The following is a 15,197-nucleotide window of genomic DNA, read 5'->3' on the forward strand; positions in this document are numbered from 1 at the left end:
CCATCTCATCTTCCCAAAGTGACCCCGAGAAGCCGCCTTCGTGCTAGTGCTGGAGTGCCTGGGGCTCCTGGTGAAGTGCCTGGGGCTCCTGGTGAAGTGCCTGGGGCTCCTGGTGAAGTGCCTGGGGCTCCTGGTGAAGTGCCCGGGGCTCCTGGTGAAGTGCTTGGGGATCCTGGTGAAGTAAAGCTCCTGGTGAAGTGCCCGGGACTTCTGACCCAACATGGATGGGTAATTATGCCCCTCTGGTCCCTGATCTTTCCGCCAGTGGACTACTTTAAGTTGTTTTTTAGTGAGGACCTAATTGGTCTTATTGTATCCCAGACCAATCTCTACTCTGCACAATATAAGGACCAAAACTCCCACTGCTTTTTACTTACAACCCCAGAGGTGGACCCCTGTCAGTGCAGCAGAGATGGACAAGTATTGGGGCATAGAACTTCTTATGGGACTGGTCAAAAAAAGCCATCAATCAGGGACTCCTGGAGCACTTACTGTACCACACCCCGAGGTGCCGCATGGTCATGAGTAGGATGCGCTTAGAAGTCATCCAGAAGTTTATGCATTTTGCCGACAATGTACAGTGCCCACCCAGTGATGACCCCAATATGATAGATTACATAAGATCCGGCCCATGTTAGACTCTGGACTTGGGGGAATACTCTGGGCAGGGGGGTTGTACTTCAGACTGGTGGGGTATACTCTGGGCTGGGGTGTTGGCTGAAATGTGTTATACACTTGGCTGGCGGGGTTGTACTCTGGCCTAGAACAGAGTATACGGGATATAATATGGGACAGGACTATTCTGGCCTGCTACACCGGCAAGTACTTAATTAGTGATAAGTGGACCGGTACCTCCAGTAATAAAAGTATTTACACCCGTGATCGGTGTCAGCACCCATCACGGGTGTCACTGGCAGGTGATCGGGAGCCGGAATCAAACTTTTCTTCACGGGTTCTGACAAACTCGGCAGAGCTGTACGGTTCTGCTCATCATCAGCTATGACCACCAGAGACTCTTATTTACTAAGGGTCCGCGGGTCACATTTTCGCCGGGCCTCCTGACGATTTCCATTTTTCGCCGCATTTAACAGGGGTTCACACGATCCAAACAAATAAAGACTTAAACTAATTTGTCAAAGAGAATGGGACGTGTAAGACTGAGCAGATGGTGAGCACACAGAGCAGGAGTAGAGGGTAATGTTCTTTATTATATTTATGGCATAACTAATAGTAATTATGCTTCTCCATATTGGAAACATTACATTTTGGTTATTAGTAATTATCATAATAACCAGGATAGGAGAAAGTCTCTTCTCATCAGTTTACTCCTCTTCCTCTCTTTTCCTGCATAAAAAGAAGACGGATTGTAAATAATACATAAACCAGGAGAATACAGGAGTAGAGGAGAGGCAGAGCACAGGAGCAGAGGGGAGGAGAGGCAGAGCACAGGAGCAGAGGGGAGGAGAGGCAGAGCACAGGAGCAGAGGGGAGGAGAGGCAGAACACAGGAACAGAGGAGAGGCAGAGCACAGAAGCAGAGGAGAGGCAGAGCACAGGAGCAGAGGAGAGGCAGAGCACAGAAGCAGAGGAGGGGCAGAGCACAGGAGCAAAGGAGAGGCAGAGCACAGGAGCAGAGGAGAGGCAGAGCACAGGAGCAGAGGAGAGGCAGAGCACAGGAGGAGAGGAGAGGCAGAGCACAGGAGGAGAGGAGAGGCAGAGCACAGGAGGAGAGGAGAGGCAGAGCACAGGAGCAGAGGAGAGGCAGAGCACAGGAGCAGAGGAGAGGCAGAGCACAGGAGCAGAGGAGAGGCAGAGCACAGGAGCAGAGGAGAGGCAGAGCACAGGAGCAGAGGAGAGGCAGAGCACAGGAGCAGAGGAGAGGCAGAGCACAGGAGCAGAGGAGACATATTTCTCACCCTAGAATTTTTCGTTTTTCATTTTCCTTTTCTTCCTCTCTTTTCCTGCAAATTGAGATCATAAAAGCAAAACGTCACATATAACCACTCATTTTCCGTAAAAACTTTTTTATAATAAATAAATTCCTTTAGATCTGACATAAAACAGTAGCAGAGGAGAGGCAGAGTACAGGAGCAGGGGAGAGGCAGAGTACAGGAGCAGGGGAGAGGCAGAGTAGAGGAGCAGGGGAGAGGCAGAGTACAGGAGCAGGGGAGAGGCAGAGTACAGGAGCAGGGGAGAGGCAGAGTACAGGAGCAGGGGAGAGGCAGAGTACAGGAGCAGGGGAGAGGCAGAGTACAGGAGCAGGGGAGAGGCAGAGTACAGGAGCAGGGGAGAGGAGAGGCAGAGGACAGGAGCAGAGGAGAGGAGAGGCAGAGGACAGGAGCAGAGGAGAGGAGAGGCAGAGGACAGGAGCAGAGGAGAGGAGAGGCAGAGGACAGGAGGAGAGGAGAGGCAGAGGACAGGAGCAGAGGAGAGGCAAAGGACAGGAGCAGAGGAGAGGAGAGGCAGAGGACAGGAGCAGAGGAGAGGAGAGGCAGAGGACAGGAGGAGAGGAGAGGCAGAGGACAGGAGCAGAGGAGAGGAGAGGCAGAGGACAGGAGCAGAGGAGAGGAGAGGCAGAGGACAGGAGCAGAGGAGAGGCAGAGGACAGGAGCAGAGGAGAGGCAGAGGACAGGAGCAGAGGAGAGGCAGAGGACAGGAGCAGAGGAGAGGCAGAGGACAGGAGCAGAGGAGAGGCAGAGGACAGGAGCAGAGGAGAGGCAGAGGACAGGAGCAGAGGAGAGGCAGAGGACAGGAGCAGAGGAGAGGCAGAGGACAGGAGCAGAGGAGAGGCAGAGGACAGGAGCAGAGGAGAGGCAGAGGACAGGAGCAGAGGAGAGGCAGAGGACAGGAGCAGAGGAGAGGCAGAGGACAGGAGCAGAGGAGAGGCAGAGGACAGGAGCAGAGGAGAGGCAGAGGACAGGAGCAGAGGAGAGGCAGAGGACAGGAGCAGAGGTGAGGCAGAGGACAGGAGCAGAGGTGAGGCAGAGGACAGGAGCAGAGGTGAGGCAGAGGACAGGAGCAGAGGTGAGGCAGAGGACAGGAGCAGAGGTGAGGCAGAGGACAGGAGCAGAGGTGAGGCAGAGGACAGGAGCAGGGGAAAGTAGAGGCAGAGGACAGGAGCAGGGGAAAGTAGAGGCAGAGGACAGGAGCAGGGGAAAGTAGAGGCAGAGGACAGGAGCAGGGGAAAGTAGAGGCAGAGGACAGGAGCAGGGGAAAGTAGAGGCAGAGGACAGGAGCAGGGGAAAGTAGAGGCAGAGGACAGGAGCAGGGGAAAGTAGAGGCAGAGGACAGGAGCAGGGGAAAGTAGAGGCAGAGGACAGGAGCAGGGGAAAGTAGAGGCAGAGGACAGGAGCAGGGGAAAGTAGAGGCAGAGGACAGGAGCAGAGGAGAGGTAGAATACAGGAGTAGAGAAGAACCAGAGTACAGGAGCAGAGAAGAACCAGAGTACAGGAGCAGGGGATTATACTTTCTCATTTACAAAATATTAGAAAAGGTTAATATATATTATTCTGAAACAAATCTGCTATTTCTCACCCTAGAATGCTTCGTTTTTCATTTTCCTTTTCCTCATCTCTTTTCCTGCACATTAAGATCATAAAAGCAAAACGTCACATATAACCACTCATTTTTCGTAAAAACTTTTTTATAATAAATAAATTCCTTTAGATCTGACATAAAACAGTAGCAGAGGAGAGGCAGAGTACAGGAGCAGGGGAGAGGCAGAGTACAGGAGCAGGGGAGAGGCAGAGTACAGGAGCAGGGGAGAGGCAGAGTACAGGAGCAGGGGAGAGGCAGAGTACAGGAGCAGGGGAGAGGCAGAGTACAGGAGCAGGGGAGAGGCAGAGTACAGGAGCAGGGGAGAGGCAGAGTACAGGAGCAGGGGAGAGGCAGAGTACAGGAGCAGGGGAGAGGCAGAGTACAGGAGCAGGGGAGAGGCAGAGTTCAGGAGCAGGGGAGAGTACAGGAGCAGGGGAGAAGCAGAGATCAGGAGCAGAGGAGAAGCAGAGATCAGGAGCAGAGATCAGGAGCAGAGGAGAAGCCGAGATCAGGAGCAGAGGAGAGGCAGAGATCAGGAGCAGAGGAGAGGCAGAGTTCAGGAGCAGAGGAGAGGCAGAGTTCAGGAGCAGAGGAGAGGCAGAGCTCAGGAGCAGAGGAGAGGCAGAGCTCAGGAGCAGAGGAGAGGCAGAGCTCAGGAGGAGAGGAGAGGCAGAGCACAGGAGGAGAGGAGAGGCAGAGCACAGGAGGAGAGGAGAGGCAGAGCACAGGAGGAGAGGCAGAGCACAGGAGGAGAGGAGAGGCAGAGCACAGGAGGAGAGGAGAGGCAGAGCACAGGAGGAGAGGAGAGGCAGAGCACAGGAGGAGAGGAGAGGCAGAGCACAGGAGGAGAGGAGAGGCAGAGCACAGGAGGAGAGGAGAGGCAGAGCACAGGAGGAGAGGAGAGACAGAGCACAGGAGCAGAGGAGAGACAGAGCACAGGAGGAGAGGAGAGACAGAGCACAGGAGGAGAGGAGAGGTAGAATACAGGAGTAGAGAAGAACCAGAGTAGAGGAGCAGAGGATTATACTTTCTCATTTACAAAATATTAGAAAAGGTTAATATATATTATTCTGAAACAATTCTGCTATTTCTCACCCTAGAATGCTTCGTTTTTCATTTTCCTTTTCTTCCTCTCTTTTCCTGCACATTAAGATCATAAAAGCAAAACGTCACATATAACCACTCATTTTTCGTAAAAACTTTTTTATAATAAATAAATTACTTTAGATCTGACATAAAACAGTACCAGAGGAGAGGCAGAGTTCAGGAGCAGGGGAGAGGCAGAGTTCAGGATCAGGGGAGAGGCAGAGTACAGGAGCAGGGGAGAGGCAGAGTACAGGAGCAGGGGAGAGGCAGAGTACAGGAGCAGGGGAGAGGCAGAGTACAGGAGCAGGGGAGAGGCAGAGTACAGGAGCAGGGGAGAGGCAGAGTACAGGAGCAGGGGAGAGGCAGAGTACAGGAGCAGGGGAGAGGCAGAGTACAGGAGCAGGGGAGAGGCAGAGTACAGGAGCAGGGGAGAGGCAGAGTACAGGAGCAGGGGAGAGGCAGAGTACAGGAGCAGGGGAGAGGCAGAGTACAGGAGCAGGGGAGAGGCAGAGAACAGGAGCAGGGGAGAGGCAGAGATCAGGAGCAGAGGAGAAGCAGAGTTCAGGAGCAGAGGAGAAGCAGAGATCAGGAGCAGAGGAGAGGCAGAGTTCAAGAGCAGAGGAGAGGCAGAGTACAGGAGCAGAGGAGAAGCAGAGATCAGGAGCAGAGGAGAGGCAGAGATCAGGAGCAGAGGAGAGGCAGAGATCAGGAGCAGAGGAGAGGCAGAGTTCAGGAGCAGAGGAGAGGCAGAGTTCAGGAGCAGAGGAGAGGCAGAGTTCAGGAGCAGAGGAGAGGCAGAGCTCAGGAGCAGAGGAGAGGCAGAGCTCAGGAGGAGAGGAGAGGCAGAGCTCAGGAGGAGAGGAGAGGCAGAGCACAGGAGGAGAGGAGAGGCAGAGCACAGGAGGAGAGGAGAGGCAGAGCACAGGAGGAGAGGAGAGGCAGAGCACAGGAGGAGAGGAGAGGCAGAGCACAGGAGGAGAGGAGAGGCAGAGCACAGGAGGAGAGGAGAGGCAGAGCACAGGAGGAGAGGAGAGGCAGAGCACAGGAGGAGAGGAGAGGCAGAGCACAGGAGGAGAGGAGAGGCAGAGCACAGGAGGAGAGGAGAGACAGAGCACAGGAGGAGAGGAGAGACAGAGCACAGGAGGAGAGGAGAGACAGAGCACAGGAGGAGAGGAGAGGTAGAATACAAGAGGAGAGGAGAGGTAGAATACAGGAGTAGAGAAGAACCAGAGTAGAGGAGCAGAGGATTATACTTTCTCATTTACAAAATATTAGAAAAGGTTAATATATATTATTCTGAAACAATTCTGCTATTTCTCACCCTAGAATGCTTCGTTTTTCATTTTCCTTTTCTTCCTCTCTTTTCCTGCACATTAAGATCATAAAAGCAAAACATCACATATAACCACTCATTTTTCGTAAAAACTTTTTTATAATAAATAAATTACTTTAGATCTGACATAAAACAGTAGCAGAGGAGAGGCAGAGTTCAGGAGCAGGGGAGAGGCAGAGTTCAGGAGCAGGGGAGAGGCAGAGTACAGGAGCAGGGGAGAGGCAGAGTACAGGAGCAGGGGAGAGGCAGAGTACAGGAGCAGGGGAGAGGCAGAGTACAGGAGCAGGGGAGAGGCAGAGTACAGGAGCAGGGGAGAGGCAGAGTACAGGAGCAGGGGAGAGGCAGAGTACAGGAGCAGGGGAGAGGCAGAGATCAGGAGCAGGGGAGAGGCAGAGTACAGGAGCAGGGGAGAGGCAGAGTACAGGAGCAGGGGAGAGGCAGAGTACAGGAGCAGGGGAGAGGCAGAGTACAGGAGCAGGGGAGAGGGAGAGTACAGGAGCAGGGGAGAGGCAGAGTACAGGAGCAGGGGAGAGGCAGAGTACAGGAGCAGGGGAGAGGCAGAGTACAGGAGCAGGGGAGAGGCAGAGTACAGGAGCAGGGGAGAGGCAGAGATCAGGAGCAGAGGAGAAGCAGAGATCAGGAGCAGAGGAGAAGCAGAGATCAGGAGCAGAGGAGAAGCAGAGTTCAGGAGCAGAGGAGTAGCAGAGATCAGGAGCAGAGGAGTAGCAGAGATCAGGAGCAGAGGAGAGGCAGAGTTCAAGAGCAGAGGAGAGGCAGAGTACAGGAGCAGAGGAGAGGAGAGGCACAATACAGGAGCAGGGGAGAGGCAGAGTACAGGAACAGGGGAGAGGCAGAGTACAGGAACAGGGGAGAGGCAGAGTACAGGAGCAGGGGAGAGGCAGAGTACAGGAGCAGGGGAGAGGCAGAGTACAGGAGCAGGGGAGAGGCAGAGTACAGGAGCAGGGGAGAGGCAGAGGACAGGAGCAGGGGAGAGGCAGAGGACAGGAGCAGGGGAGAGGCAGAGGACAGGAGCAGGGGAGAGGCAGAGGACAGGAGCAGAGGTGAGGCAGAGGACAGGAGCAGAGGTGAGGCAGAGGACAGGAGCAGAGGTGAGGCAGAGGACAGGAGCAGAGGAGAAGCAGGATTCACGAGCAGAGGAGAGGCAGAGTTCAAGAGCAGAGGAGAGGCAGAGTACAGGAGCAGAAGAGAGGAGAGGCACAATACAGGGGCAGAGGAGAGGCAGAGTATAGGAGCAGAGGGGAGGAAGAATACAGGAGGAGAGGAGAGGCAGAGCATAGGAAGAGAGGAGAGGCAGAGCACAGGAGCAGAGGAGAGGCAGAGCACAGGAGTAGAGAAGAGCCAGAGTTACGGAGCAGAGGAGAGGCAGAATACAGGAGCAGAGGAGAGGCAGAATACAGGAGCAGAGGATTATACTTTCTCATTTAAAAAATATTACAAATGTTTAATATATATTATTCTGAAAGAAATCTGCTATTTCTCACCCTAGAATGCTTCGTTTTTCATTTTCCTTTTCTTCCTCTCTTTTCCTGCACATTAAGATCATAAAAGCAAAACGTCACATATAACCACTCATTTATCGTAAATACTTATTTATAATAAATAAATTCCTTTAGATCTGACATAAAACAGTAGCAGAGGAGAGGCAGAGTTCAGGAGCAGAGGAGAGGCAGAATACAGGAGCAGAGGAGAGGCAGAGTACAGGAGCAGAGGAGAGGCAGAGTACAGGAGCAGAGGAGAGGCAGAGTACAGGAGCAGAGGAGAGGCAGAGTACAGGAGCAGAGGAGAGGCAGAGTACAGGAGCAGAGGAGAGGCAGAGTACAGGAGCAGAGGAGAGGCAGAGTACAGGAGCAGAGGAGAGGCAGAGTACAGGAGCAGAGGAGAGGCAGAGTACAGGAGCAGAGGAGAGGCAGAGTACAGGAGCAGAGGAGAGGCAGAGTACAGGAGCAGAGGAGAGGCAGAGTACAGGAGCAGAGGAGAGGCAGAGTACAGGAGCAGAGGAGAGGCAGAGTACAGGAGCAGAGGAGAGGCAGAATACAGGAGCAGAGGAGAGGCAGAATACAGGAGCAGAGGAGAGGCAGAATACAGGAGCAGAGGAGAGGCAGAATACAGGAGCAGAAGAGAGGCAGAATACAGGAGCAGAGGAGAGGAGAGGAATAGCACAGGAGTAGAGGAGAGGTAGAATACAGGAGCAGAGGAGAGGCAGAATACAGGAGTAGAGGAGAGGCAGAATAAAGGAGCAGAGGATTATACTTTCTCATTTACAAAATATTACAGATGGTTAATATATATTGGGGCACATTTACTTACCCGGTCCAGTCGCGATCCAGCGGCGCATTCTCTGCTCTGGATTCGGGTCCGGCCGGGATTTATGAATGTAGTTCTTCCGCCGTCCACCAGGTGGCGCTGCTGCGCTGAAAGTCATCTCATCGCGCCGGAATGCACCACCTCGGACCAGGTGAAGGTAAGCGCTCCCCAAGCGACACTTTTTCGGTTTTTAAATGCGGCGGTTTTTCCGAATACGTCGGGTTTTCGTTCGGCCACGCCCCCGATTTCTGTCGCGCGCATGTCGAGCAGATGAGAGGCAGAATACAGGAGCATATGAGAGGCAGAACACAGGAGCAGAGGAGAGGCAGAACACAGGAGCAGAGGAGAGGCAGAATACAGGAGCAGAGGAGAGGCAGAATACAGGAGCAGAGGAGAGGAATAGCACAGGAGTAGAGGAGAGGTAGAATACAGGAGCAGAGGAGAGGCAGAATACAGGAGTAGAGGAGAGGCAGAATAAAGGAGCAGAGGATTATACTTTCTCATTTACAAAATATTACAGATGGTTAATATATATTATTCTGAAACAAATCTGCTATTTCTCACCCTAGAATGCTTCGTTTTTCATTTTCCTTTTCTTCCTCTCTTTTCCTGCACATTAAGATCATAAAAGCAAAACGTCACATATAACCACTCATTTTTCGTAAATACTTTTTTATAATAAATAAATTCCTTTAGATCTGACATAAAACAGTAACAGAGGAGAGGCAGAGTTCAGGAGCAGAGGAGAGGTAGAGTAAAGGAGCAGAGGAGAGGCAGAATACAGGAGCAAAGGAGAGGCAGAGTACAGGAGCAGGGGAGAGGCAGAGTACAGGAGCAGAGGAGAGGCAGAATACAGGAGCAGAGGAGTGGCAGAGTACAGGAGCAGAGGAGAGGAGAGGCAGTGTGCAGGAGCAGAGGAGAGGAGAGGCAGAGTGCAGGAGCAGAGGAGAGGCAGAGTACAGGAGCAGAGGAGAGGCAGAGTACAGGAGCAGAGGAGAGGTAGAGTAAAGGAGCAGAGGAGAGGCAGAATACAGGAGCAAAGGAGAGGCAGAGTACAGGAGCAGGGGAGAGGCAGAGTTCAGGAGCAGAGGAGAGGCAGAGTACAGGAGCAGAGGAGAGGTAGAGTAAAGGAGCAGAGGAGAGGCAGAATACAGGAGCAAAGGAGAGGCAGAGTACAGGAGCAGGGGAGAGGCAGAGTACAGGAGCAGGGGAGAGGCAGAGTACAGGAGGAGAGGCAGAGTACAGGAGCAGAGGAGAGGCAGAGTACAGGAGCAGAGGAGAGGCAGAGTACAGGAGTAGAGGAGAGGCAGAGTACAGGAGTAGAGGAGAGGCAGAGTACAGGAGTAGAGGAGAGGCAGAGTACAGGAGTAGAGGAGAGGCAGAGTACAGGAGTAGAGGAGAGGCAGAGTACAGGAGTAGAGGAGAGGCAGAGTACAGGAGTAGAGGAGAGGCAGAGTACAGGAGTAGAGGAGAGGCAGAGTACAGAAGTAGAGGAGAGGCAGAGTACAGGAGTAGAGGAGAGGCAGAGTACAGGAGTAGAGGAGAGGCAGAGTACAGGAGTAGAGGAGAGGCAGAGTACAGGAGTAGAGGAGAGGCAGAGTACAGGAGTAGAGGAGAGGCAGAGTACAGGAGTAGAGGAGAGGCAGAGTACAGGAGTAGAGGAGAGGCAGAGTACAGGAGTAGAGGAGAGGCAGAGTACAGGAGGAGAGGCAGAGTACAGGAGTAGAGGAGAGGCAGAGTACAGGAGTAGAGGGGAGGCAGAGTACAGGAGTAGAAGAGAGGCAGAGTACAGGAGTAGAGGAGAGGCAGAGTACAGGAGTAGAGGAGAGGCAGAGTACAGGAGTAGAGGAGAGGCAGAGTACAGGAGTAGAGGAGAGGCAGAGTACAGGAGTAGAGGAGAGGCAGAGTACAGGAGTAGAGGAGAGGCAGAGTACAGGAGTAGAGGAGAGGCAGAGTACAGGAGTAGAGGCAGAGTATAGGAGCAGAGTAGAAGAGGCAAAGCAGAGGAAAGGCAGAATACAGGAGCAGAGGAAAGGCAGAATACAGGAGCAGAGGAGAGGCAGAGTACAGGAGCAGAGGAGAGGAGAGGCTGAGAACAGGAGTAGAGGAAAGGCAGAGTACAGGAGTAGAGGAAAGGCGGAGTAGAGGAAAGGCAGAGTACAGGAGTAGAGGAAAGGCAGAGTACAGGAGTAGAGGAAAGGCAGAGTACAGGAGTAGAGGAAAGGCAGAGTACAGGAGTAGAGGAAAGGCAGAGTACAGGAGCAGAGGAGAGGCAGAGTACAGGAGTAGAGGAGAGGCAGAGTACAGGAGTAGAGGAGAGGCAGAGTACAGGAGTAGAGGAGAGGCAGAGTACAGGAGTAGAGGAGAGGCAGAGTACAGGAGTAGAGGAGAGGCAGAGTACAGGAGTAGAGGAGAGGCAGAGTACAGGAGTAGAGGAGAGGCAGAGTACAGGAGTAGAGGAGAGGCAGAGTACAGGAGTAGAGGAGAGGCAGAGTACAGGAGTAGAGGAGAGGCAGAGTACAGGAGTAGAGGAGAGGCAGAGTACAGGAGTAGAGGAGAGGCAGAGTACAGGAGTAGAGGAGAGGCAGAGTACAGGAGTAGAGGAGAGGCAGAGTACAGGAGTAGAGGAGAGGCAGAGTACAGGAGTAGAGGAGAGGCAAAGTACAGGAGTAGAGGAGAGGCAGAGTACAGGAGTAGAGGAGAGGCAGAGTACAGGAGAAGAGGAGAGGCAGAGTACAGGAGTAGAGGAGAGGCAGAGTACAGGAGTAGAGGAGAGGCAGAGTACAGGAGTAGAGGAGAGGCAGAGTACAGGAGTAGAGGGGAGGCAGAGTACAGGAGTAGAGGAGAGGCAGAGTACAGGAGTAGAGGAGAGGCAGAGTACAGGAGTAGAGGGGAGGCAGAGTACAGGAGTAGAGGGGAGGCAGAGTACAGGAGTAGAAGAGAGGCAGAGTACAGGAGTAGAGGAGAGGCAGAGTACAGGAGTAGAGGAGAGGCAGAGTACAGGAGTAGAGGAGAGGCAGAGTACAGGAGTAGAGGGGAGGCAGAGTACAGGAGTAGAGGGGAGGCAGAGTACAGGAGTAGAAGAGAGGCAGAGTACAGGAGTAGAGGAGAGGCAGAGTACAGGAGTAGAGGAGAGGCAGAGTACAGGAGTAGAGGAGAGGCAGAGTACAGGAGTAGAGGCAGAGTATAGGAGCAGAGTAGAAGAGGCAAAGCAGAGGAAAGGCAGAATACAGGAGCAGAGGAAAGGCAGAATACAGGAGCAGAGGAGAGGCAGAGTACAGGAGCAGAGGAGAGGAGAGGCTGAGAACAGGAGTAGAGGAAAGGCAGAGTACAGGAGTAGAGGAAAGGCGGAGTAGAGGAAAGGCAGAGTACAGGAGTAGAGGAAAGGCAGAGTACAGGAGTAGAGGAAAGGCAGAGTACAGGAGTAGAGGAAAGGCAGAGTACAGGAGCAGAGGAGAGGCAGAGTACAGTAGCAGAGGAGAGGCAGAGTACAGCAGCAGAGGAGATGCAGGGTACAGGAGCAGAGGAGAGGCAGAGTACAGGAGTAGAGGAGAGGCAGAGTACAGGAGTAGAGGGGAGGCAGAGTACAGGAGTAGAGGGGAGGCAGAGTACAGGAGTAGAAGAGAGGCAGAGTACAGGAGTAGAGGAGAGGCAGAGTACAGGAGTAGAGGAGAGGCAGAGTAGAGGAGAGGCAGAGTACAGGAGTAGAGGAGAGGCAGAGTACAGGAGTAGAGGCAGAGTATAGGAGCAGAGTAGAAGAGGCAAAGCAGAGGAAAGGCAGAATACAGGAGCAGAGGAAAGGCAGAATACAGGAGCAGAGGAGAGGCAGAGTACAGGAGCAGAGGAGAGGAGAGGCTGAGAACAGGAGTAGAGGAAAGGCAGAGTACAGGAGTAGAGGAAAGGCGGAGTAGAGGAAAGGCAGAGTACAGGAGTAGAGGAAAGGCAGAGTACAGGAGTAGAGGAAAGGCAGAGTACAGGAGTAGAGGAAAGGCAGAGTACAGGAGCAGAGGAGAGGCAGAGTACAGTAGCAGAGGAGAGGCAGAGTACAGCAGCAGAGGAGATGCAGGGTACAGGAGCAGAGGAGAGGCAGAGATCAGCAGCAGAGGAGATGCAGGGTACAGGAGCAGAGGAGAGGCAGAGTACAGGAGCAGAGGAGAGGCAGAGTACAGGAGCAGAGGAGAGGCAGAATACAGGAGCAGAGGAGAGGCAGAATACAGGAGCAGAGGAGAGGCAGAATACAGGAGCAGAGGAGAGGCAGAATACAGGAGCAGAGGAGAGGCAGAGTACAGGAGCAGAGGAGAGGCAGAGTACAGGAGAAGAGGATAGTGGATGCAGAACACCGACATTTATTATAGAAGGAATAATGCAGGTCTTTAAAATATTATTGGAGATTAACATTTCGGGATTAAAGCAAATACTCACTCAACTTCACACCAGGAGAGAGAAATGATTCCAAGGAACAGTATAAAGAAAATAAATTTCTTTAAGAAATCCATGTCTGTTCTTTCAAAAGTATATCTTGAAAAAATGCTAAGAATTGAAAAGAATTAGAAAGTTTGAAATTTAGAATTTTCTTTTATCTTAGTTTGTATTTGAGATTTAATAAAATGACTGACTACTGCCAAGACATAAATGGTCAGAAACTTTTCAACAAACTTTGCAGGAATCAACATTGCAAGAGAAAACTAGAAACCTTGTAGTCAGGGGGGAGGGGGAGTCACAGCAGTTCTGCCTCCACTCACCAGCAATGAATGGATTGTAAACTCCCAGACGTGACAGACAGAGCGGGCAGATGGGAGATGACACGTCACATAATACACAGATACAGAGTTATCCCTCATATTCACACAATGATCTAAAGATTCCTGTAACGTTTGTTGGAAGGTCGGGGAGAGATTACACCGGTCTGTCCCGATCTTCATGGAGAACATATAAATCCTCCATCCCCCTCCTGTATCTGTATGTTGGACTGGGTCGACATATATTATTATTTGTTTGCAATTATCTATCATGTAACATCTGAAATCAGTTTGTACAGCATATAAGTCATATGAAAGTGTAGAAAATTTAGGAAAAAACAGATAAAGCATAAATACCAATCCATACCCTGTGCTCCCGGAGATGCTGGATCGACGAGGGCTGACACCTACATGGGAGGCTTATAACGAGGGTTAATATAGAAGATTTGTAGGGGATGGGATCTATAATTCAACATTAATAACTGAACGGTAAACACAATCATTCTGTTTATTCTTCTAATGAAAACAGAAGGATTATGGGTCTCATGATTTAGAGTAGACATAGACTTTAATAAAGAGTTCATAGATTAGGTATTAGTTAGGTGTATTAGATAGGTATTAGTTATGTGTATTGACATCAGGTAGATCTTATGACACTTACTACAAGCCAGAACTAATGTCCTATAACAAGTCAGAATTATTTAGATGAGGTGGGAGAGCAGCCCGGAGCTGTCCATCCAGCCTTGTATATATAATTAGACAAGATACGTAATAAATGGGCTTTTTGGAAATATGTAACTCCATGGGTAAGAAAATAATGAAGATCTTATACTCACCTTCTCCTGTTCTACTGCAGAGTCCATATATTTCTCCTCTTACAATGGGAGTAAAATTCTGCTTTGAATTCTCATGAATTTTTTGTGGATTCAATGTGGATATTCTGTCTGACATCCCTGGTCAATGGATACAAAAAAAGTTTGTACCTGTGTACAGGAACTTTTGTAATGTCTATTGTAATGTCAATCTATTGTCTGGTAATCTTGTTGGAGTGGACCAAGTAGGACTGATCACCGTACTGGGCTGTGTAACTCAGAGATCCAGCATTCTACAAAGCAAAGGCTTTCTACAAGCTTTTCTCCTAAAAAAAACTCTCATAGGAGGCTGCATTGTGTAACCACCCACAAATGGGAATCTTCTTTAGAGTATCATGTTAAAAAACAGGTATTTCATGGCTGCAGAGAGCCTGTAGGATGTTGTAGAACGTTGTGCTCCCACTATAACATCACAGAGTGCATTGACGTCACTGATCATTTTGCCCTTCATTTCATCCGTCAGTGTCCGCTTTCAATCGGCCAATAATCCATCACTATTGCTAAAGCCAAAAACAAACAGGAGTTGATCCAAAACAGAGATGACCAGTAAATGGGATATTTGCATGTCCTCTGTGTTCTGTATCCACTCCTGCTTTTATCTATCAATCCTGAAGCTTTTCATTCCTTCTGACAGATAAAATGAAGGGGAAAACCAAACATAGTGGCAACGTCATAGAGTGATGGAGGGTGAAAACAGCATTATGAAAATCATATGGTGTTCCCGGGTGACAGCGGTCAGTTGGCAGCAGCATGAGTAGGCCGCAGAGTGGCACAATGACAGATTATCGAGGTGGCAGCAACATAGTAGGCCACAGAGTGGCACAATGAATTGTGGAGGTGGCGGCAGCAGCATGAGGTCAGAGAGTGGCATAATGACACATTCTGGAGCTGGCAGCAACATGGTAGGCCACAGTGTGGCACAATGACAGAGAGTGGAGGTGGCGGCAGCAGCATGAGGTCAGAGAGTGACACAATGACAAATTCTGGAGGTGGCGGCAGCGGCTGCTGACTGTCCTCAAAGAGTTCGTCCGCAATAAATAGTAGCGCTGTGCCCAGACCACCTAGTAGATCTCTGGCTGTGGGAAATGAACAGGTCAGAGGCTGTTTGAGGACAGATGAGGACCTATGACCTGCTCCTGGGCCATGCCAACTAAGGGTTGTATCTGACAAACCCACAAACTCTTGGCTGGGGTGCAGATGTCATTTGGGAAGAAGTGGATGACTTAGTCAACCAATCGACAACCTTTGGGTTGTTTATCAGCACACTGCCGCTAGATGACACCGGCAGTTCTGGCCTCACAGAGTC

The sequence above is a fragment of the Engystomops pustulosus genome, chromosome 4 (genome assembly GCF_040894005.1).
Source record: "Engystomops pustulosus chromosome 4, aEngPut4.maternal, whole genome shotgun sequence".
In the NCBI taxonomy this organism is placed as follows: domain Eukaryota; kingdom Metazoa; phylum Chordata; class Amphibia; order Anura; family Leptodactylidae; genus Engystomops; species Engystomops pustulosus.